General features: G+C 41.0%; 1 long non-coding RNA gene across 1 annotated transcript; it reads left to right on the forward strand.

Annotated features, from left to right (window-relative positions):
* Positions 1-1,928: 1,928 nt before the first annotated feature.
* Positions 1,929-23,196, forward strand: LOC148001119 (uncharacterized). The gene is made up of 5 exons (XR_015638507.1): positions 1,929-2,383; positions 2,678-2,823; positions 20,045-20,112; positions 20,347-20,528; positions 22,682-23,196. It is a non-coding gene; the product is annotated as an uncharacterized LOC148001119 (long non-coding RNA).
* The last annotated feature ends 678 nt before the right edge of the window (positions 23,197-23,874 follow it).

Below are 23,874 nucleotides of genomic sequence, written 5' to 3' on the forward strand. Positions count from 1 at the left end.
TTCTAGTTCCACGAAGGCTGAAGATTTAAGTAGGAACCAGTTTGACTTCTCCATGTCCATTGAGTTGTGTAGGTGTTATCTTCAGCAGCGGGGTGTTAGTGTCACGTTTTCGAGAATAACCAATGGCTCTGACAGTAGTCTGTACTATTTGGGGGTTTCCATGGGGCTCCTTTTGGCCAACAACTCAATTAGATGTGACCCATTCCTGGAACCGGAGGCTTTATTTTGTGGTGAGGAAAGTCTCACTGGGGCTTTCTGTCCCCTGTTCTTTGGTCATCTAATTTAGATTTCTTTCATATATGTATATATTTCAAGAAGGTTCTTTTGTATTATTTTTCCTTATAACCCCTCAAATGGACCTTACTTTCTGCTGTCCCTCCTTCCCTTACCCCACTTCTACCCTCCCCCTCTGCATTTGGTCCTCCCATTCTGTTCCCCAATCTCATCCATCCATAACTATCTATGCTCTTTTGCCTTCCTAGAGAAATCTATCACTGCCCCACTGGTTCCTTACTCTGTATCTAATCTTTGTGGATATATGAATTATAGATTGGTTATCATTGACTAAATAGGTAACATCCATACGTAAGTGAATACATACCATATTTGTCTTTTATTTATTTATTTTTTTTATTTTATTTTTTTTTCATATTTGTCTTTCTGAGTCCAGGGTGACTCTTTTCCCTTCTAGTTTCATCCACTTACTTGTGAATTTCATGATTTTTTTTTAAATAACAGCTGAGTAATATTCCATTATATAAACCTAGCATATTTTTTTTCCCATTCTTCTGTCGAGGGACACCTATGTTTCCAGTTTCTGGCTGTTATCCATGCAGCAGCCATGAACATAGTTGAACAAGTGTCACTGTGGTAGGATGGAGAATCCTCTGGATACACACCCAAGAGTGGTATAGCTGGATCTCGCCTTAGGTTGATTCCCGTCTTCCTGAGGAACTATCACACTGATTTCCACAGTGGCAGTACAAGTTTCCCTCTCGCCAGCAGTGGATGAGTGTTCCCGTTATTCCATGTCCTCGCCACCGTGAAGTGTCACTTCACTGTCTTAGTGATCTTAGCCATTTGCTTTGCATTTCCCTAATGACTAAGGATTTTGAATGTTTTTATAAAGCATTTCACAGCCACTTGTGTTTCCTCTCTTGAGAATTCTCTAAGTCTGTACCCCATTTTAAAATTGGATTATTTATTTTCTTGCTGTCCAGTTTTGTGAATTCTTTTCGTCATGCTTTTATGCCTTTAATTCCCTGGCCATAATGTCTGCTCAAAGGAAGATCAATAGAGCAGATAGGGGCTTTGGCACCCATGCTACAGTCCAGGTAATAGTGTCCCCAGTAAAGAGTTCATAGATTAACGGGAAAGAAATGACAAACAGAACCCGAGACTCAACGGCAGCCAACAGTGTCACCGGCCTCCACGACACTGAGAAAGCCATAGAGCTATGGGCCAGTGATGTCAGCAGCACCTCTGAGGTTTGTTCAGACCTTCTCAGGGTGCTTTCCAGCCCCCCTCAGATTGCCATGCTGGACAGGGTAAACCTTTTCACTTTCCTGTTTTCTATTTTTGCACCGTGTGAAAAGCGAGAAGCCTTCAGGTGGAAAATTAAATATTTTTAGTTGCCATGCAATAGGAGTTCGAGGTTGTGGTTATCAGGGCTAGTGTGTGTAGGCGGGTGGAAGAGGACTGTGGTCAGACAGAGGTATAGAGGCATAAAAAAGTTCGCAAGAACAAGGCTAAAACCAAATGTCTTTTAGAACAAAGCAAAACACTGTGAACATTTCTTTAACAAACAGGAAGGCCTCGGTGAGTGGTGACAAGGGAGTGACAACAGGGTGCCAGAGGTGTTTTGAGCTGGTCTATTTCACAGAAATGACCCTGCCATGGTGTAAAATGCATGCTTCCTTTTAGCCCGAGGAGCATTTCATTTAGTAAAACACTTGTTCTCTCCCTACATAATAGGTTTTATGCTCAAAGTTTAGGGAGACAAAACAAGAACAGAACGGGTGTTTTTTACTTTGGAGAATTTAGAGACTGGGCGTAACAAGAGTTATAAATAAATACTGTGTGGCACAGACTTTGGTGGTAATGGAGACAATTATTGTGATAGAATCTGATGATGGTAGGGAATGTTAATGCAGCAGACTTTGATAGAGATTGAGACTGAGGTGGAAAATGAAGACAGCATGGATTTTTTTGGCGATGAATTGAGGTAGGGCGTGGTCACGGACACACAGATGTCACATCAGAGGACAAATCATTTATGAAACCACAGCTGTGGTTCTCTAAGTGCAGTTCCTGGGAATCACATAGGACCGATCAGAACGCTGAGCCTGCACCTCACTGTAGCCACCCTGGATCTGGAGCTCAGGTCAGTGCAGAAGCGGGGTTTACCAGGGCCTCCAAGTAAACAAATGTGGCACGTTCTGAAGATTGGGAAGCCTGAGCTTGGAAACTTGTCTTCACATCAGACTCACTTGGGAGTGTAAAATGTGGTAGTTGGGTCTTATCCCAGGAGACACATTAGTAAGTCAGCAGAAGTTTATATGCTTTGTTTGCTTGCTTTTAATTTTACTTTTTATAGAATTTCACATGAGTACAGTGGAGCATTGTCATCAGTCGTAAATTGACGTCATTTCTATAGCCCCCTTTCCTCTTTCCTTAGGATCGGAAAACCTAGTTCTGCACATTGTGAAGCACAAGCTCATTGATGAAGAAAAACTGAAGAGGAATTTTAATCCATCAACATGGGTACCGTGGGTGGAATTCAGACATGCCTTTAATACACACCTCTAATCCCAAAGAATGTAGGTAAGTAGGGATAGTTTACAGAAGGAAGCAGCCATGTTTGAAACTGACATCTCACTGAGGTGCAGACACAGTGACGAGTCAGAGAAAGTTTTGGCAGAGTAAGTCAGAGATGGGACATGCCCAATTCTCACAAGAAGAGACAGTAAGGAGAGGTGGCTAAGGGGAGATTGCAGGGTGAGCGAGTGCAGGCTGTCAGTTCTGCTCAGTCAGTTGAGTTCCATTCAGTCAGTCAGTGCAGGAGGCAGGGCAGTGAGTTCCATTCAGTCAGTCAGTGCAGGAGGCAGGGCCATGAAGTTGGGTTCAGTTCCATTTAGTTTAGTGCAGCAGAGGCAGCTGAAGCCAGAGAATAAGGAGCCAGGAGATTACAACAAATTGTCAGAATTCGTTTGAGGCCAAGCAGAGCAGAGCAACTTGGTCAGAAGCTGAGAGAATCCCGATTGAATCAGTCAGCTTAGAGAGGAGTTTGAGCCGGACCAGCTGAGTTGAACCAGACAGCCAGAGTTCAGGAAGAGCTAGAAAGGGGGAGCTTATTCAGCAGTAAGACTCTGAGATGACAATTATGTCAAATAAAAAAACATTACTTTTACAGAAAACATATTTTTTCCCTCTTTTTCAGCAGATATCAGTTACCAGTAGCTCTTTGTCTAGAAGTTGGGGCCTGTAATGTTTTCTCCCATAAAGTTAGTGTGGTCTTGCAAAACATCCCTATGATCCAGAGTTCATGGGGGAAGTATCCAAGTCATGTCTAGAAATATTATATTCAAGATGTTTCCCCAGTCCTCCGGTTCTTACAATCTTTCTGCCCCTTCCTCTACAATGTGCTGTAACTCTTAGGTGTTAGGGTTGCATTTCAGATATCCCGAGAAGGTCTGGTCACCTCATGGTGGCTTATTCTTGGCATCCTGACTAGTTGTGGATCTCTGTTAATTGTCTCTGCTGCAAAAAGGTTTATTTGGGTTTTGTTTTTCATGAGAAGTGAGAGCTGCTCTTATTTACAGGTGTAAACATTTAGAAGACAGAAACTGCTTTACTTTAGCAAAATGGTGGGAATAGGTTCTCTTCTAAGGTCCCTAACCCTTCTAACCATGGATTCTTGGCTAGTTATCCAAGTTGGCATTACATCACCTCATTGAGTGGGTCAAACATCCAATTGTCAGCTCTTGGTTACCTCCAACGTACAAGCGCTACTATTGTACCACAAGGGATTTTTTTTTCCAGGCTGGCCACTGCTGGGGTTTGCAGGTTTTCAACCAGGTAGGAATACTGATTGCTCTCTCCCCTGACAGCTTACATAGCACCTTCTGATGCCGTGAGACCCAGTCCTCAGAGAGGAGGAGGCTTCTAGGCAAGTTCCAACTCAACCCCTCCTACAAGTCTGGTGCCCCAAGTGTATGGTGTCCCCAATAGTAGGGACCTTCTGCAAGCATTGCTGGGTCAATCAAGGGCAGTATCCTATCCAGCTCTTTTACCCCCTGATTAATAACTTGAAGGGATTAACCCTTGTCTGGTGCCAGCTTTTGTTTTTGGTTCAGTTGAATAGTGCATGGTTCCTGGGGGAACACTATCCATTAAAATATACATGTTCCCCCCCCCCCACAGCAAGCTTCTAACCCAATAGGCTTCCCTATGGCTTTCAAAAATACCCTTAGTGTTATTTATCCCCCCCGCCCCATTTTCCTCCTTAGTGATGACCCTGCCTTCATTTTTCCTTTCCCACTTCTTGAGATTTTTAAACATTGAATGATTTCTTTTTAAAAATTGGATATTTTATTTATTTACATTTCAAATTTTATCCCCTTTCTTGGTTTCCCCTCTGGAAAACTTCCTATCCCATATCCCCTCCCCCCAGCTTCTATGAGAGTGCTCTCCTATCCACCTACCCACTCCTGCCTCACTGCCCTAGCATTCCCCTACACTGGGGCAGCAAGCCTTCACAGGACCAAGGGCCTCCCTTCCCATTGATGCCAAGTAAGGCCCTTTCAAGCTCCTTCAGTGCTTCCCCTAACTCTTCCAGTGGAGTCCCTGTGATCAATCTGATGGTTGGCTTCGAGCATCCGCATCTGTATTGGTCAGGCTCTGGCAGAGCCTCTCAGGAGACGGTTATATCAGGTTCTTGTCAGCAAGCACTTCTTGGCATCCACAATAGTGTCTGGGTTTGGTGACTGCATGTGGGATGGATCCCTAAGTAGGACAGTCTCTGGGTGGCCTTTCCTTCACTCTCTGCTTCACTCTTTGTCCTTGTATTTTCTTTAGAAAGGAACAGCTCTGTGTTAAAAATTTGGAAGTGTGTGGATGGCCCCATCTCTGGGGGGCCCATGCTTAACCTCTGGATATGGTCTTCCTTCCCTTTTGGGGGTATTTCAGCTAATGTCATCCCATGGGGTCCTGGGAGGCTCTTGCTTTCTTAGCATCTGGGACTTTCTGGTCCCATCTCCCACTGCTACATACCTCTGTTCAATTTCCTGACCCTTTGTGCATCTTTAGTGTTGCATAATAGTAGGAAGGGATGGAAACTCATTCAGGGTAACACTAACGTCCATGCAGATCCAATGCAGCTACTATGGCTAAATAGCGTCTCCCTTGGACTTGTAGACTCACATAAAAGGCCTCTTATTTGCTTGTGTTGCCACAGAGCACAATAAGCAACATTGGAAGATGTGACTTCATACATGATGAGTGGGTTGAACAACCATGTGTGTTTTGTCACTTTTTAAAAACACTTTGGTTTATAAATATGTAAATCACTTAAACTTATTACACTGTACCCCTATTTTTCAGTAAGTTCAGTAGTTCTGAGCAAGAATTCCATATAGAACTCCAAATAAACTCATCCTCAACTGGAACAATGTTTTCACTTAGCAAAAGGATTCACTAGGGTTTCAAGGTCATTATTTGTAGTATTTTTTTTTTCCTGAGATAGTGAAAAGACATGGGGGCTAACTAGTGGCCCATGGTATTTTTGTTTTTAATTTTTGATGATATCATGTATACAGTATACTATGATTATATTGTCCCTGTCTCATCCTCCTCTCATCCCCACTAACTCCCTTCTTCCTAATAGGCTCCCTGCCTTCCTCTTTTTCTCCCTCTCTCCTTCCCTCCCTCCTTCCTTCTCTCCATCCCTCTTTCCCTCCCTCCCCCCTCCCTCCTTCCCTTCCTCCCTCTCTTTCCCTCCCTTCCTTCTTTCCTTCCTTTTGTTCTTTCTTCCCTCCCTTTCTCCCTCCCCTTCTAACTTTTGTTCCTTCCCCGCCCCCCATCCCCACGTACGCAGTCATAGTCTGTGTTTTATTACTTCAACAACTACGTTTCACCCAGTAGATCCTACCCAACTCTTTCCTTTTTACACTTTGGTTCTCACAGTCTTTCATCATGTCTCCATATCTCCTGTAATGTCCCATTTTGAACAAAGCACTTAGAAATTTTTTTCATCACTCTGACTACCCCAAGATCAACACATTTTGCCCTCAGTCATCACTAAAAGAAAGGTTCTGTAATCAAGGTTGAGACTTGAACTATTCTACAAGTATAAAAGCAAATATTGAGAAGGCAGTTTAACTATATGTCTATTTAGGAAAACATCAATAGTGAATTTCTCTTGTGAGGGCCTGTGACTTCCTTAACTTTAGACTGACAGGCATGTATCTGCTTGCAGCAAGCCTCAAAATCCAATCAGGAAGCAAGTTAGTTAACCACAGAATATTAGTGTTAACATTGCAACATTGGGCAGATCTTGCCAGGTAGTTCAATATTGCAACAGTCAGAATCTAAAATCAGTTGTGATTTTTGATAATTATTTTCCCCAACAGCCTATACAACAACTTTCAGCAGGAGGGAAAACTTCCAGTGTAGTTTCAGTTAGGTCTCTCTCTCTCTCTCTCTCTCTCTCTCTCTCTCTCTCTCTCTCTCTCTCTCTGTCCTGCATTTTATGTCTTTGATAATAGGGTCTTTGTATCTAGTTCTAGTTGGCAACGGTGATGACTAGTTTATGTTAACTTGACACAAACTGGAGTCACTGGGGAAGAGGACCTCTCAATAGAGAAAAATCTCTCCATAAGACCCAGTCATAGGCAAACCTATAGAACATTATCTTAGTGATTGATGTAGGAGGACTCAGTTCATTTTGGGTGGTGCCACCTTTGGCTGGTGGTCCTGGGTTCTATAAGAAAGCATGGGTGGCAATCTAGTAAGCGGCACTCCTCCATGGCCTCTGCATCAGTTCCTGCCTCTGGGTTCCAGCCCTGCTTGAGTTCTTGTCCTGACTTCCTTTGCAGATGATCAGTGATATGGAACTGTAAGTCAAATCAACCCTTTCATCATTAAGTTGTTTTTTGGTCATGGTGTCTCATCACAACATTAGAAATCCCAAGAGGTCACTGAGGCCAGTGGCAATGACTTGTTTTGTTTTGGAAACCTGTCAGCTCTATCTGGCTAGCAATTCATAGGGAAGAATCTTGAAGCTGGCAGTGGTGTTTTGTTTTTAAAATCCATAACTTCAAGTGCATGCTGACAGGAGCCTGATAGAGCTGTCTTCTGAGAGGCTCTGCCAGAGCATGACAAGTATAGAGGCAGATGCTCTTGGCCAACCATTGAACTGAGAACAGGGTCCCTATTGGAGGAGTTAGAGAAAGGATTGAAGGAGCTGAAGAGGTTTGCAACCCCATAAGAAAAACAATACCAACCAATCCAAGCCTGGAAGCTTGGACTAAACCACCATCCAAAGAGTATACATGGACAGACCCATGGCTCCAACTGCATATGTAGCAGAGTGGGCCCCAATGGGAAGAGAAGCCCTTGGTCTTACCAAGGCTGAATCCCCCAGTGTAGGGGAATGTCAGGGCGGGGAGGCAGGAAGAGGTGGGTGGATGGGTGAAGAACACCCTCATAGAAGGGGGAGGGGAGACGAGATAGGGGATTTATGGACAGGAAACTGGGAAAGGGGATAACATTTGAAATGTAAAAAAATATCCAATAAAAAAATAAAATCCACAACTTCTGGAAGCAGAATTAACTACTTTGCATGGGTATTCTGTTAAAGTTCATTTTTTAAAGCCCAATTCTTTAAAGTCAGCTATTTCTTTTATTTCATTTTATTTATAGAGACTTTTTCTTGAGTTCAGGTACAGAGAGTTATTGATGATCTGCAATATCACTCATGTATAACCCCTGTTGTCATCTTTTATCAGGGTGGTTTATTTTGTTTTTAATTTTTTATTGGTTATTTTGTTTATTTACATTTCAAATGTTACCCCCTTCCCAGTTTCCCCTCCACAAAGCCCCTGCCTCTGTCCACCCATTCCCATCCCACTGCCCTAGCATTCCCCTACAGTGGGGCATCTAGCCTTCACAGGATCAAGGTCTTCCCCTCCCATTGATGCCAGACAATGCCGTCTTCTGCTACATATGCAGCTGGAGCCAAGGGTCCCTCCATGTGTACTCTTTGGTTGATGGTTTAGTCCCTGGGAGCTCTGGGGGTCTAGTTTATTGATATTGTTGTTCTTATGGGGTTGCAAACCCCTTTAGCTCCCTCAGTCCTTCAGAGTGGTCTATTTCTAACTACTGTGATCATGCATGACTCATAATGAACTTAAAGTTTACGTTAATGTGCATTCTTGATGAACAAATTCAACGGTTTGCACCTATGCGTAATAACATGATGAGACTGTTATTGTGTTCTCCCGAGGATCTTCACCGTTCTACCACAACCTCTGTCCTCTGCTTATTCACCCTTTTCTCTCCTGATCAACAAGTACGCTGGTCACCCTTTTGTTTCTTTCTTTCTTTCTTTTTTTTTTTTATTAACTTGAGTATTTCTTATATACATTTCGAGTGTTATTCCCTTTCCCGGTATCCGGGCAAACATCCCCCTCCCCCCTCCCCGTCCTTATGGGTGTTCCCCTCCCAACCCTCCCCCCATTGCCGCCCTCCCCCCACCAGTCTAGTTCACTGGGGGTTCAGTCTTAGCAGGACCCAGGGCTTCCCCTTCCACTGGTGCTCTTACTAGGATATTCATTGCTACCTATGAGGTCAGAGTCCAGGGTCAGTCCATGTATAGTCTTTAGGTAGTGGCTTAGTCCCTGGAAGCTCTGGTTGCTTGGCATTGTTGTACATATGGAGTCTCTAGCCCCTTCAAGCTCTTCCAGTTCTTTCTCTGATTCCTTCAACGGGGGTCCTATTCTCAGTTCAGTGGTTTGCTGCTGGCATTCGCCTCTGTATTTGCTGTATTCTGGCTGTGTCTCTCAGGAGAGATCTACATCCGGCTCCTGTCGGTCTGCACTTCTTTGCTTCATCCATCTTGTCTAATTGGGTGGCTGTATATGTATGGGCCACATGTGGGGCAGGCTCTAAATGGGTGTTCCTTCAGTCTCTGTTTTAATCTTTGCCTCTCTCTTCCCTGCCAAGGGTATTCTTGTTCCCCTTTTAAAGAAGGAGTGAAGCATTCACATTTTGATCATCCGTCTTGAGTTTCATTTGTTCTAGGCATCTAGGGTAATTCAAGCATTTGGGCTAATAGCCACTTATCAATGAGTGCATATCATGTATGTCTTTCTGTGATTGGGTTAGCTCACTCAGGATGATATTTTCCAGTTCCAACCATTTGCCTACGAATTTCATAAAGTCGTTGTTTTTGATAGCTGAGTAATATTCCATTGTGTAGATGTACCACATTTTCTGTATCCATTCCTCTGCTGAAGGGCATCTGTGTTCTTTCCAGCTTCTGGCTATTATAAATAAGGCTGCAATGAACATAGTGGAGCACATGTCTTTTTTATATGTTGGGGCATCTTTTGGGTATATGCCCAAGAGAGGTATAGCTGGATCCTCAGGCAGTTCAATGTCCAATTTTCTGAGGATCCTCCAGACTGATTTCCAGAATGGTTGTACCAGTATGCAATCCCACCAACAATGGAGGAGTGTTCCTCTTTCTCCACATCCTTGCCAGCATCTGCTGTCCCCTGAGTTTTTGATCTTAGCCATTCTCACTGGTGTGAGGTGAAATCTCAGGGTTGTTTTGATTTGTATTTCCCTTATGACTAAAGATGTTGAACATTTCTTTAGGTGTTTCTCAGCCATTCGGCATTCCTCAGCTGTGAATTCTTTGTTTAGCTCTGAACCCCATTTTTTAATAGGGTTATTTGTTTCCCTGCGGTCTAACTTCTTGAGTTCTTTGTATATTTTGGATATAAGGCCTCTATCTGTTGTAGGATTGGTAAAGATCTTTTCCCAATCTGTTGGTTGCCGTTTTGTCCTAACCACAGTGTCCTTTGCCTTACAGAAGCTTTGCAGTTTTATGAGATCCCATTTGTCGATTCTTGATCTTAGAGTGTAAGCCATTGGTGTTTTGTTTAGGAAATTTTTTCCAGTGCCCATGTGTTCCAGATGCTTCCCTAGTTTTTCTTCTATTAGTTTGAGTGTGTCTGGTGATGTGGAGGTCCTTGATCCACTTGGACTTAAGCTTTGTACAGGGTGATAAGCATGGATCGATCTGCATTCTTCTACATGTTGACCTCCAGTTGAACCAGCACCATTTGCTGAAAATGCTATCTTTTTTCCATTTAATGGTTTTGGCTCCTTTGTCAAAAATCAAGTGACCATAGGTGTGTGGGTTCATTTCTGGGTCTTCAATTCTATTCCATTGGTCTATCTGTCTGTCTCTGTACCAATACCATGCAGTTTTTATCACTATTGCTCTGTAATACTGCTTGAGTTCAGGGATAATGATTCCCCCTGAAGTCCTTTTATTGTTGAGGATAGCTTTAGCTATCCTGGGTTTTTTGTTATTCCAGATGAATTTGCAAATTGTTCTATCTAACTCTTTGAAGAATTGGATTGGTATTTTGATGGGGATTGCATTGAATCTGTAGATTGCTTTTGGTAAAATGGCCATTTTTACTATATTAATCCTGCCAATCCATGAGCATGGGAGATCTTCCCATCCTCTGAGGTCTTCTTCAATTTCCTTCTTCAGTGTCTTGAAGTTCTTATTGTACAGATCTTTTACTTGCTTTGTTAAAGTCACACCGAGGTACTTTATATTATTTGGGTCTATTATGAAGGGTGTCGTTTCCCTAATTTCTTTCTCGGCTTGTTTCTCTTTTGTATAGAGGAAGGCTACTGATTTATTTGAGTTAATTTTATACCCAGCCACTTTGCTGAAGTTGTCTATCAGCTTTAGTAGTTCTCTGGTGGAACTTTTGGGATCACTTAAATATACTATCATATCATCTGCAAATAGTGATATTTTGACTTCTTCTTTTCCGATTTGTATCCCCTTGACCTCCTTTTGTTGTCTGATTGCTGTGGCTAGAACTTCAAGAACTATATTGAATAAGTAGGGAGAGAGTGGGCAGCCTTGTCTAGTCCCTGATTTTAGTGGGATTGTTCAAGTTTCTCTCCATTTAGTTTAATGTTAGCAACTGGTTTGCTGTATATGGCTTTTACTATGTTTAGGTATGGGACTTGAATTCCCATTCTTTCCAGGACTTTTATCATGAAGGGGTGTTGAATTTTGTCAAATGCTTTCTCAGCATCTAATGAAATGATCATGTGGTTTTGTTCTTTCAGTTTCTTTATATAATGGATCACGTTGATGGTTTTCCGTATATTAAACCATCCCTGCATGCCTGGGATGAAGCCTACTTGGTCATGGTGGATGATTGTTTTGATGTGCTCTTGGATTCGGTTTGCCAGAATTTTGTTGAGTATTTTTGCGTCGATAATCATAAGGGAAATTGGTCTGAAGTTCTCTTTCTTTGTTGGGTCTTTGTGTGGTTTAGATATAAGTGTAATTCCTTCATAGAAGGAATTCGGTAGTGCTCCATCTATTTCAATTTTGTGGAATAGTTTGGATAATATTGGTATGAGGTCTTCTATGAAGGTCTGATAGAATTCTGCAGTAAACCCGTCTGGACCTGGGCTCTTTTTGGTTGGGAGACCTTTAATGACTGCTTCTATTTCCTTAGGAGTTATGGGGTTGTTTAACTGGTTTATCTGTTCCTGATTTAACTTTGGTACCTGGTATCTGTCTACGAAATTGTCCATTTCCTGAAGATTTTCAAGTTTTGTTGAATATAGGCTTTTATAGTAAGATCTGATGATTTTTTGAATTTCCTCTGAATCTGTAGTTATGTCTCCCTTTTCATTCCTGATTTTGTTAATTTGTACACACTCTCTGTGTCCTCTCGTTAGTCTGGCTAAAGGTTTATCTATCTTGTTGATTTTCTCCAAGAACCAACTTTTGGTTCTGTTGATTCTTTCTATGGTCCTTTTTGTTTCTACTTGGTTGATTTCAGCTCTGAGTTTGATTATTTCCTGCCTTCTACTCCTCCTGGGTGTATTTGCTTCTTTTTGTTCTAGAGCTTTTAGGTGTGCTGTCAAGCTGCTGACATATGCTCTTTCCTGTTTCTTTCTGCAGGCACTCAGCGCTATGAGTTTTCCTCTTAGCACAGCTTTCATTGTGTCCCATAAGTTTGGGTATGTTGTATCTTCATTTTCATTAAATTCTAAAAAGTTTTTAATTTCTTTCTTTATTTCTTCCTTGACCAGGTTATCATTGAGTAGAGCATTGTTCAATTTCCAAGTATATGTGGGCATTCTTCCTTGATTGTTATTGAAGACCAGTTTTAGGCCGTGGTGGTCCGATAGCACGCATGGGATTATTTCTATCTTTCTGTACCTGTTGAGGCCCGTTTTTTGACCAATTATATGGTCAATTTTGGAGAAAGTACCATGAGGAGCTGAGAAGAAGATATATCCTTTTGCTTTAGGATAGAATGTTCTATAAATATCCATTAAGTCCATTTGTCTCATGACTTCTCTTAGTCTGTGTACATCTCTGTTTAATTTCTGTTTCCATGATCTGTCCATTGATGAGAGTGGGGTGTTGAAATCTCCCACTATTATTGTGTGAGGTGCAATGTGTGTTTTGAGCTTTAGTAAGGTTTCTTTTACATATGTAGGTGCCCTTGTATTTGGGGCATAGAGATTTAGGATTGAGAGTTCATCTTGGTGGATTTTTCCTTTGATGAATATGAAGTGTCCTTCCTTATCTTTTTTGATGACTTTTAGTTGAAAATTGATTTTATTTGATATTAGAATGGCTACTCCAGCTTGCTTCTTCTGACCATTTGCTTGGAAAATTGTTTTCCAGCCTTTCACTCTGAGGTAATGTCTGTCTTTGTCTCTGAGGTGTGTTTCCTGTAGGCAGCAGAATGCAGGGTCCTCGTTGCGTATCCAGTTTGTTAATCTATATCTTTTTATTGGGGAGTTGAGGCCATTGATGTTGAGAGATATTAAGGAATAGTGATTATTGCTTCCCGTTATATTCATATTTCGATATGAGGTTATGTTTGTGTGCTTTCATTCTCTTTGTTTTGTTGCCAAGACGATTAGTTTCTTGCTTCTTCTAGGGTATAGCTTGCCTCCTTATGTTGGGCTTTACCATTTATTATCCTTTGTAGTGCTGGATTTGTAGAAAGATATTGTGTAAATTTGGTTTTGTCATGGAATATCTTGGTTTCTCCATCTATGTTAATTGAGAGTTTTGCAGGATACAGTAACCTGGGCTGGCATTTGTGTTCTCTTAGGGTCTGTAGGACATCAGTCCAGGATCTTCTGGCCTTCATAGTTTCTGGCGAGAAGTCTGGTGTGATTCTGATAGGTCAGCCTTTATATGTTACTTGACCTTTTTCCCTTATTGCTTTTAATATTCTTTCTTTATTTTGTGCGTTTGGTGTTTTGACTATTATGTGACGGGAGGTGTTTCTTTTCTGGTCCAATCTATTTGGAGTTCTGTAGGCTTCTTGTATGCCTATGGGTATCTCTTTTTTTAGGTTAGGGAAGTTTTCTTCTATGATTTTGTTGAAGGTATTTACTGGTCCTTTGAGCTGGGAGTCTTCACTCTCTTCTATACCTATTATCCTTAGGTTTGATATTCTCATTGAGTCCTGGATTTCCTGTATGTTTTGGACCAGTAGCTTTTTCCGCTTTACATTATCTTTGACAGTTGAGTCAATGATTTCTATGGAATCTTCTGCTCCTGAGATTCTCTCTTCCATCTCTTGTATTCTGTTGGTGAAGCTTGTATCTACAGCTCCTTGTCTCTTCTTTTGGTTTACTATATCCAGGGTTGTTTCCATGTGTTCTTTCTTGATTGCTTCTATTTCCATTTTTAATTCCTTCAACTGTTTGATTGTGTTTTCCTGGAATTCTTTCAGGGATTTTTGTGACTCCTCTCTATGGGCTACTACTTGTTTATTTATGATTTCCTGATATTCTTTCAGGGATTTTTGTGTCCCCTCTCTATGGGCTTCTACTTGTTTATTTATGTTTTCCTGGAATTCTTTCAGGCATTTTTGCGATTCGTTTCTGTAGGCTTCTACTTGTTTATTAATGTTTTCCTGTGTTTCTCTAAGGGAGTTCTACACGTCTTTCTTGAAGTCCTCCAGCATCATGATCAAATATGATTTTGAAACTAGATCTTGCTTTTCTGGTGTGTTTGGACATTCCATGTTTGTTTTGGTGGGAGAATTGGGCTCCGATGATGCCATGTAGTCTTGTTTTCTGTTGCTGAGTTCCTGCGCTTGCCTCTCGCCATCAGATTATCTCTAGTGTTACTTTGTTCTGCTATTTCTGACAGTGGCTAGACTGTCCTATAAGCCTGTGTGTCAGGTGTGCTGTAGACCTGTTTTCCTGTTTTCTTTCAGTCAGTTATGGGGACAGAGTGTTCTGCTTTCGTGCGTGTAGTTTTTCCTCTGTACAGGTCTTCAGCTGTTCCTGTGGGCCTGTGTCTTGAGTTCACCAGGCAGGTCACTTGTGGCATACAAGTTGGTCTTACCTGTGGTCCCGAGGCTCAAGTTTGCTCGCGGGGTGCTTCCCACGGGCTCTCTGCGGCGGCAGCAACCAGGAAGGCCTGTGCTGTCCCTTCTGGGAGCTTCAGTGCACCAGGGTTCCAGATGGCCTTTGGTGTTTTCCTCTGGCGTCTGGGATGTGTGTGCAGAGAGCAGTCTCTTCTGGTTTCCCAGGCTTGTCTGCCTCTCTGAAGGTTTAGGTCTCCCTCCCACGGGATTTGGGTGCAGAGATCTGTTTATCCGGTCTGTTTCCTTCAGGTTCCGGCGGGGTCTCAGGCAGGGGTCCTGCCGCTCCTGGGCCCTCCACTACGGGAGCCCAGAGGCCTTATACAGTTTCCTCTTGGGCCAGGGATGTGGGCAGGGGTGGGCAGTGTTGGTGGTCTCTTCTGCTCTGCACCCTCAGGAGTGCCCACCTGACCAGGTGGTGAGTTCTCTTTCCCACGGGGTCTGGGAGCAGAGAGCTGCTCTGTTTCTTTTCAATTTACATTTATTTAATTCCTAATGTTCTTTTTCTTCCAGAACATATCATTGAAGTCATGCTGTAGATTTTCACACAAAGTCCTTTGCAGAAGCAATAATTTAACTTTTTTCCACATCCTTTCATGGTTACTTAGCTCATCTTTTTTTTTTTTTCTTTTACTTCTGAGTAATATTCTGTTGGTGACCAGTTCAGTTATCCATATATTTTATAGACTTCTCATTTTTTCAATCATGAAGGTAGCTGCTACGAGTATCTACCTCACTAATATGAGTATTATCTAATCTAAAGTTAGGTCTTTGTGTGAATGTACATTTTCACCCCATTTGAAAAAAAATTAAGGAGCTCACTGCTAGATCATACAGTAAATACGTGTTTAGTTTTGTGTACTCCTAAGATTTTTAATGGTATGCAAATGGTTATTCAGATGACTAATAGTCATGTACAATCTCAGGACTTTTTAAAGCAATGATACCATCTCATCTTGGGGCTATGTGCTCCAGTGTATTATATAATTTAATCTACACCACCAGATAGACATACTAATACACCTCTTAGGTAGAGCCTCAGGGAGATCAAATAACTTTGGCTAGATGACACTAGGTGTAATAAATTTATGATTTAATTCAGACCACTTGAAAACTGGGTTCACTTTTAAAGTGACTTGGGGTTTATGTCACAGTATTTTGGAATCACGACCCTCAGTATTCTAGGCCATTCTTTTTTTATTAGTTACCACAGAGTACCTGAGGATTTGGTGACTTGGAAGGTGGCTTAGATCCAGATAGTTTTATGTAGTCAATGTACCTCAATGAGTTCTGACTCATTGACCAAATGTGGCATATTCTTTAAAAGAACCATGAACTACATTAATCACATAGTGACTTTCTTAGAAACCCGAGGAGATTAAGAACAGTAGAAATCCATCTGACAGCTCAGAAGTTTTTGTTGTTGTTTTGACCTACTTTGGCTTGTCTTCTCATACAAACTCCCATCTCTCAGGGAGCTCCTGTCATATCTGTTTGTCTTCTCCAAGAGCCTCATTAACATAACGCCAGGAGAAGCCAATGAGTTGTGCACGTATGGGTGTGGAAAATTAGAACTTAGCCTTGAACCTCTTTGTGAGTCAGAGACTGCTTTGCAAGACTGGAAGGTGACCCTGCCCACTATCTTCTAGTTTGTGTAAGGTACCTGGAATGGTTAGAAGGAAGAGCTCCTGGCCCAGTTCTGCTACAAGGCTGCAAACATTTTCCTAGGCTATTTTAACCTTTGCTTCTTGGGTGACTCTGGCGTTGTGGTCAATTCTTTAGAGCACATTTGAGCAGTTGTGGGACTGTCAGGGAAATGCAAATTCACACTTAAGCTGCTCTTATTAGAAAAAAATGTACAAATCTACCTTTCCTGGATAGTTATGTAGGCTGAGTTATGATTTCATATACATTGCTATAGAATTATGATTTATTTTTAGCTAGCATAGATGATTTCCATCCAATCTGAGCTTCTAGGCGACAGCTTACTCAGATCACGTCACATGTAAACACTTGGACATCTCAACTGTTCAAATGCATGGAATCATAGCCACTCTCTCTAAAATTTGGCCGCAGGCAGCATTGTTGAATAATATATTCTGATTTGGCATGCAAGCTATTGCAAGAACTTCAAACTAGCAACTTTGAAAAGAAAAACATGTGCTCTTTCAGTATATTATTACCCTAACTATCCAAGACATTAGGGATTTATTATAACCACACTTATAATAATTAATGGCCCATTTACTTTTTTCTTATTAGTGCAATTTGCTTTGATAGTGCTCTGTCAACAACAATACACTTCTAGTATTTTTCTTTTATTAAGTTTTAACTTACCATGCAAATTAATGAGTTTCATTATGATATTTTTGTACAAATGAATCATTATACTTTTTACATTATAGGTAGCTAAAGAAATTGAAATATGATTTTTACTAATGAGTTTAATTATGACATTTTCTTTTTTTTCATTTTTTAAAGATTTATTTATTTTATTTATATGAATACACTGTAGCTGTCTTCAGACACACCAGAAGAGGGCATCAGATCTCATTACAGATGGTTTTGAGCCATCACGTGTTTGCTGGGATTTGAACTCAGGACTATTGGAAGAGCAGTCAGTGCTCTTAACCACTGAGCCATCTCTCCAGCTAATTATGACATTTTCATAAAAGTGCATCATTATACTTTTTAAATTACAATTGTTTGAAATATGAAAAAGAAATATGGCTTTTATAAAGTGTACCCACAAGTAGTATTATTTCAGACAATATACATTAAGTTCGTAGTCACAGAGCATTTTTCTTCTAAATATGATGATGTCACAGAGGCCTAAAAAAGGCCAATAAAACTTGATAGGAGTCTTATTTTAAATAATTCTTAAACTATGAGTATTTATTGTAAAGAACTCAAATTTTATTTTTTCACAAACCCACAAATGAATTTTATAAGGATGTTTTGTTAAAAATTCAGTTGCGCACATTGCTGTTGGAACTTCTGGAGGGTATGATAAGGGTGTTCATTTTTATTTGTGTGTCTACTTTTTCCTTCTGTCCCATCAAAGTTATGTTTAATGCATGGAGCTGAGCAATCTTTGCCATCAGAGGTTTGTGTCCTTGGCTGTGCCCATGAAGCAAACTGTTCTGGGTTATGACAGCAAAAATAAATAAATAAAAAAAAAAGAAAGAAAGAAAGCAATGCCTCCGCAGTGTGTGTGTGTGTGTGTGTGTGTGTGTGTGTGTGTGTGTGCGCGCGCGCGCGTGATTCAGACATTTGTTTTTAGGGCACAGGCATTTTCCAGATAGATGTATGTTTCTTGTTTGTGAAAATAATTTATAAGAGAAGTATCATAGTAGCCTAATATTCTTTATTCCCTTCTACATCCTGATATCAATGAGAAAATCCATAGTCCAGTACTACATCAAAGGCAAACACCATCAGGCTTTCCTGTCTCCTGCACAGTCGTTCAGCAAACACCCCCACTCACTTCAGCATCACTCTGGACACTTGCCTTCTTCCTTTTGCTGCATATACTGCCAGCTTTTATTTTTCCTTTGGGCAAACATTTCAAGGCCATGTATTGCATGCCATCCCTAGCACTTCTTTAACAGTCATAGACATTTGACTGTGGGTAGTACACGTGAAATAGGAGGAACAAGTATTTGGGAACCAGAGTGTTCAGTTTGTGGATCTAAACTGGATGAGGGCCACTGGGCAATTACTAAAGCTTGCTGAATGCCCACTGTCTCCTGTGTCACATGGAAATTATGCAGATTTCACAGTTCTTGTCAGATTAGAAGAAATAAAATTTGCCCAGCACCCATATTTTAGATAGCCACATTCTGTCTGTTTATGATCATTTTTCCCTTAAGCAAAAGGAAACTGATTCATATCGAGGTTCTTCCTGTTCGTGGTTGAGGTATCCACATTTTATACATTTGAGCTTTGCTTGTGGCTCACATTTTTTTAAATCATTCTTGCTAACCCTCCTGCGGTGAGTGACCACTTTGAGCTTTCAAAGTATTAAAAAGCTCAAAAAAAAAAAACCTTAAAAAAACCCTTTCTTTTACAATTGGTCAATATAATGGCTTTAAGTTGATATGAATAAAGCTTGTCTTGTTACCCACACTCTCTCTTCTTCTGCTCCATTCTCATAGCTACAAGGTAGTCTTCATTAGATCAGTATTTAGGATTTATATTACTTCGACTATGTAAACATAAACCACAGAGGTGACGCTCAAAATATTCTATAGTTCCTTTTCTTTCAAATAGTGAATTCTTATTTTCTTTGGACTGAGCAAAGATCTTATTTAATCATTTTTATGTAATTTTCTATGTACTTATTGCTAATAGAAACCCCAGATGATTATCAACTATCCAAAGGCATTTTCACATTATACTTTTGCAGAAATCTTTTAAAGCATTCTGACCTACTGTAATTGGGGTGAGTGGTCCTCTGTGCCCCGTATTCTGCTGCTCTCTTTTGATCTGCACCCCCACTCTCAGAATAAATATTTTCTCTTAATATATGTTGATTTTTTGGGTAGAATATACATTTTACTTTTATTTTCATTGAAGATATTTTACAGCGATTTTCTGAACACAAGTTCATAGATCTAACTTTGTTGATATGTATCTGCAGAGTTTTGTGTTTAATCCTTAAACTAGATGGTAGTTTTATAGGATAAAGAATTTTACATTGCAAATGGTTTCCTGATAGGAAATGAATTTAGTCCTAATCTGTGCTAAAAATATAGAGATCTTAGAAAGTCTTTGATATGGAATGAAAGAATAAAAAAGTTAAAGAGAGATAAGAATGTCAGAATATTTTATTTTATATGTAACTGTTCAGTTATCTGAAGATCAAGCAACCCTGTTTTCATTCAGTCTTTAGACACAGAATACTGCATCCAGGACAGGAATCTCTGAATAGCACGATACTAGCCGCTGAGGTGCATTCTAATGCTATCACTGGAGCAGACTACCTGCTTGAGACACTGTAGGGCAAAGTTGCCAGCATCACACATGTGCCAGAGACAATGTGAATGGACTTAATTACATGCTATGAAGTAGCCAGGTCCACTTTTATCTTTGATAGCAACTTGGTGTCATGAGGTCTTGAGAGTAAAACTAATTACCAGGGTTCCTGAATCCCTTTAACCTCTGTTGGAACCGTGTGCATCCCAGGTTTGCTCGAGGGTAGCTTGACACTCAACCTTGAGTCCTCTCACAGAGCCAGACTTCCCTGAACAAGATGGACAACCCCTCTGCCCCCAAAGGGTTTCTCTGTGTAGCCCTGGCTCTCCTGGAATTTGCTCTGTAGACCAGGCTAGCCTCAAACTCAGAGATTCACCTGCCTCTGCCTTTAGGTACTGGAATTAAAGCTGTGCCTCATCATGTTTGCCAAAGATGGACGCTCTTGCAAAATATGACTGGTGTAAGTATCGTGTGCTTGTTTATTCTATTTTTGTAACAGCGATTATGTGAAATGTGTATATTTCATGAAAAAATTGGGGAATGGATTCTAATTTCTCTCTCTCTCTCTCTCTCTCTCTCTCTTTTTCTTTTTTTCGGAGCTGGGGACAGAACCCAGGGCCTTGCGCTTGCTAGGCAAGTGTTCTACCACTGAGCTAAATCCCCAATCCTTATAATTTTTCTTTTTTAATTAAAGTTTTCATACCAGGACTGGAGAAATGGCTCAGAGGTTAAGAGCACTGACTGCTTTTCCAGAGGTCCTAATTTCAATTCCCAGCAACCACATAGTGACTCACAGCCATCTGTAATGGGATCCAATGCCCTCTCCTGGTGTGTCTTATGACAGCTACAGTGTTCTCACATACATAAAATAAACAGGTAAATCATAAAAAATTTCATACTGTGTATTTTTATCATGTTCCTTTCCCCAGCTTCTCACAATCCTTCCCTACCCCACCTTCCTACCTACCCAACTTTATATCAATTCTTTCTTTTTCTTTCAGAAAACAAAACTAAAAAAGAAATAAAACCCACGAAAAAACCCAAAATTCAAAACAAACAAGAACAAGACCAATTACATAAAACCACCAATATGAACTGAAACACACACACACACACACACACACACACGCATGCACCATTCAGCTTATTTTGTGTTGTGTTGTACAGAGCCTTCTCTGGAGTATGTTGAAAACACCCAACAACACTGGACTGAAGAAAACTTACTTTCCCTTTGCTTGTGTGCATCAATTATAAATAGCTTCTTGGTTAGGAGTGGGAGCCCACGCTCACTTCCCCCTTCTCAGTCCTGGCACCCTGTCTGGTTTAAAACGGTGCAAGGCTTATGAGTGTTGCCTCACACTTGCTTAAATCTTTCTTCTAGCTGTCCATAAAAAGATTAATGGATATTGCTTACTGAGAAGCAAAATGAAATATCCGGGTGAGAGTTACTGGATATAAATTGAACCTGTGATTAGTCCTTGGGAGCTCAAAGCCATTCTGATTCACTGGTCAGGTGGATGCCAGAGGGTTTAGTACATTTTGTTTCATGACTATTTCGAGTTCAATTCAATGTGTCTGCAGACCTCTGTTACAATCCCCGCCCCCAGTTGCTGTCTCAGGTTTTCTATGGTTGTGATGAAATGCCATGAACTTGGTGAGAACAGGGTTCATTTGGCTTATATGTCTACTTCACTGCCATTATCAAAGGAAGTCAGGAAAGGCACTCAAACAGGGCAGGAATTCCAAGGCAGGAGTGGATGCAGAGACCATGGAAGGTTGCTGCTTTCTCGCTTGCTCCTCATGGATTTCTCAGCCTTCTTTCTTATAGAACCCAAGACTACCAGGCAAGGGTTGTAACTACTCACAACGGGCTTCACCCCACACCACCTCCCACCAATCAGTAATTAAGAAAATGCTTTACAGCTGTAGTTTTCAACCTGTAGGCTGCAAGCCCTTTGGCAAACCTCTATCTCTGGAAATATCTACATTCATAACAGCAGCAAAATTACAGTTATGAAGTAACAACAAAAACAGCTTTATAGGTAGGGCTCAGTACAACATGAGGAACTGTGCTGAAGGGCCGCAGCCTTAGGGAGGTTGAGAACCACTGCTGTCCAGTCTTAACCCATCTTATGGAGGCATTTTTCAACAGAGATTTTCTCCTGTCAGATGACTATTTTTGTGTCAAGTTGACATATATCTAGACAGCACAGTTGGGCTGTAGATAATTCGATTCATATATTCGTATAGGTAATATATTCAGAAAATAAGAGATTTTCAGATCTTGAACTGACACATGCAGTTACGACTAAGAAGAAGCAAAGGGGGGGGGGGGGCTTTGGAAGCCCGTGGAGCACAACCCTGCCAACAAAATAGGAAGTCAAACATTATACCACAGTGACTGGACACTTTTGGGAATTACAGCTGCCAGCAAGAACCTAGCAGGTGTAACAGCGATGATTCCTAGGAGAGTCTCATTTAAATCATCTGCTCTGTCTGTTCAGAGGCAGATAGGTAGGGCTCATTAAATGGTAGTAGTTATATGTGCTTCATGACTCTGGATGAGCTGCTGTTTCATGCACATCTCTGTAATGGGCCAAATCCCTTTTGTACGTTAAAGTTGATTTGCTGCATGGCAATTGATATAGATTTGGTATCTTATTTTGCTTTCTATTGACGTGATAAAACGTTGAGCAAAAGGACTTGGGCAAGAAAGGGTTTAGTTGGTGACCATGTCCTTATCATAGTACATCTTTGAGGGAAGTGAACACAGGAACCCAAGCAGAGCAGAGACCTGGAGGCTGGAAATAAAGCAAAGGTCAGAAGGAATGCTGCTCACTGACTTGTCTTTAAGCTCACATTCAGCTACCTTTCTTCCTTCCTTCCAGACAGAGTTTCACTGTGTAGCCTTGAGTATCCTGGAACTCACTCTGTAGACCAGGTTGGCCTCAATCTTGCAGAGATCCACCTGCCTCTGCCTCCTGAAGGCTGGGATTAAAGGTATGCATCACCACCACCATTTCTTACAGATCCCAGGATCCAGGGGTGGTACTGCCCTCAAAGGATTGGGCTCTCCCACATTAATCTTCAATCAAGAAAACGACCCAGAGTCTTACCTGAAGGCCAGTCTGACAGTATGATTTTCTCAAGTGACATTTTCTCTTCTAAAATCATTGTTAGGTTTGTGTTGAGCTGAAAATAATAACAGCAACAAAATTAAGGTTAAAAGAATCTGTGCTGGGGGTTGGGGATTTAGCTCAGTGGTAGAGCGCTTGCCTAGCAAGCGCAAGGCCCTGGGTTCGGTCCCCAGCTCTGAAAAAAAAAAAAAAAAAAAAAAAAGAAAAAAGAAAAAAGAAAAAAAAAAAGAATCTGTGCTTTAACAAAAAATTTTGCTAATGCCTGACATTTGTTGTTGTAATTCATCTGAAAGGGATTACAATTGTCTTATTATCCCTTGTGTTACAATATTTACCTCGATCATGCTTCTAGGGTGCTTCTAAGACAATGCAACAGTAATAGCGAAATAAATAATCTGCTAATACCTAATGTGTTGGAGGCTGGAAAATGTATTACTTGAACTCAGAAATAGAGCGTCTCTCTAAAATTTCTCTGTGAACAGCTCATGAGCTTTTGCTTCCCAGTGAAATCCTTCTAATAGGTCTCTCTTAATAGGATGCACGTGAGTATGTGGGTCTAGCGTGCTTATATCGTGAAGTGCTTATAGAACTTTTTTTCTTTAGGAAAATGAAACTCAAAGAAAATCACTCTAGCTATACAACAGCAGCCCTTAATTTGGTTCTTGTGAATCGATAGAGCCAGTGGGGTTTGATATCTTTGTCAGATTGGCGAGTCGAATAGAGCAGGGTGAAGTCAAGCTAAGAGAGCAATAGTGGCCACCAGATGTTACTGCAGGTACATGTCACCTTCAGTTTATTACTGGTCCCGAGTAAAACACAAGCAGGTGACTGTAACCGGAGCTCTGAATGCATGGCTGTTTTCTAGCAGATAGTCAGCTATGTTGAGCAGTTCACCATCAGCAAATTAAACTGGCCAATGAGAATGCAGATTTGTCAGATTCCAGAAACACAAGGGAATTATGAAGAAGCAGCGGACTCCTATATCCCTACTCCTGTGGTATGCATCGTAACCTCTACAATGAGAGGACACATGTAAAGAGATGACTCAGAGTGTGGTGGGGTATTTTGCTTTATTTTCCAAATAA

This window comes from Rattus norvegicus, chromosome 15, assembly GCF_021556685.1.
Source record: "Rattus norvegicus strain SHRSP/BbbUtx chromosome 15, alternate assembly SHRSP_T2T, whole genome shotgun sequence".
Classification (NCBI taxonomy): domain Eukaryota; kingdom Metazoa; phylum Chordata; class Mammalia; order Rodentia; family Muridae; genus Rattus; species Rattus norvegicus.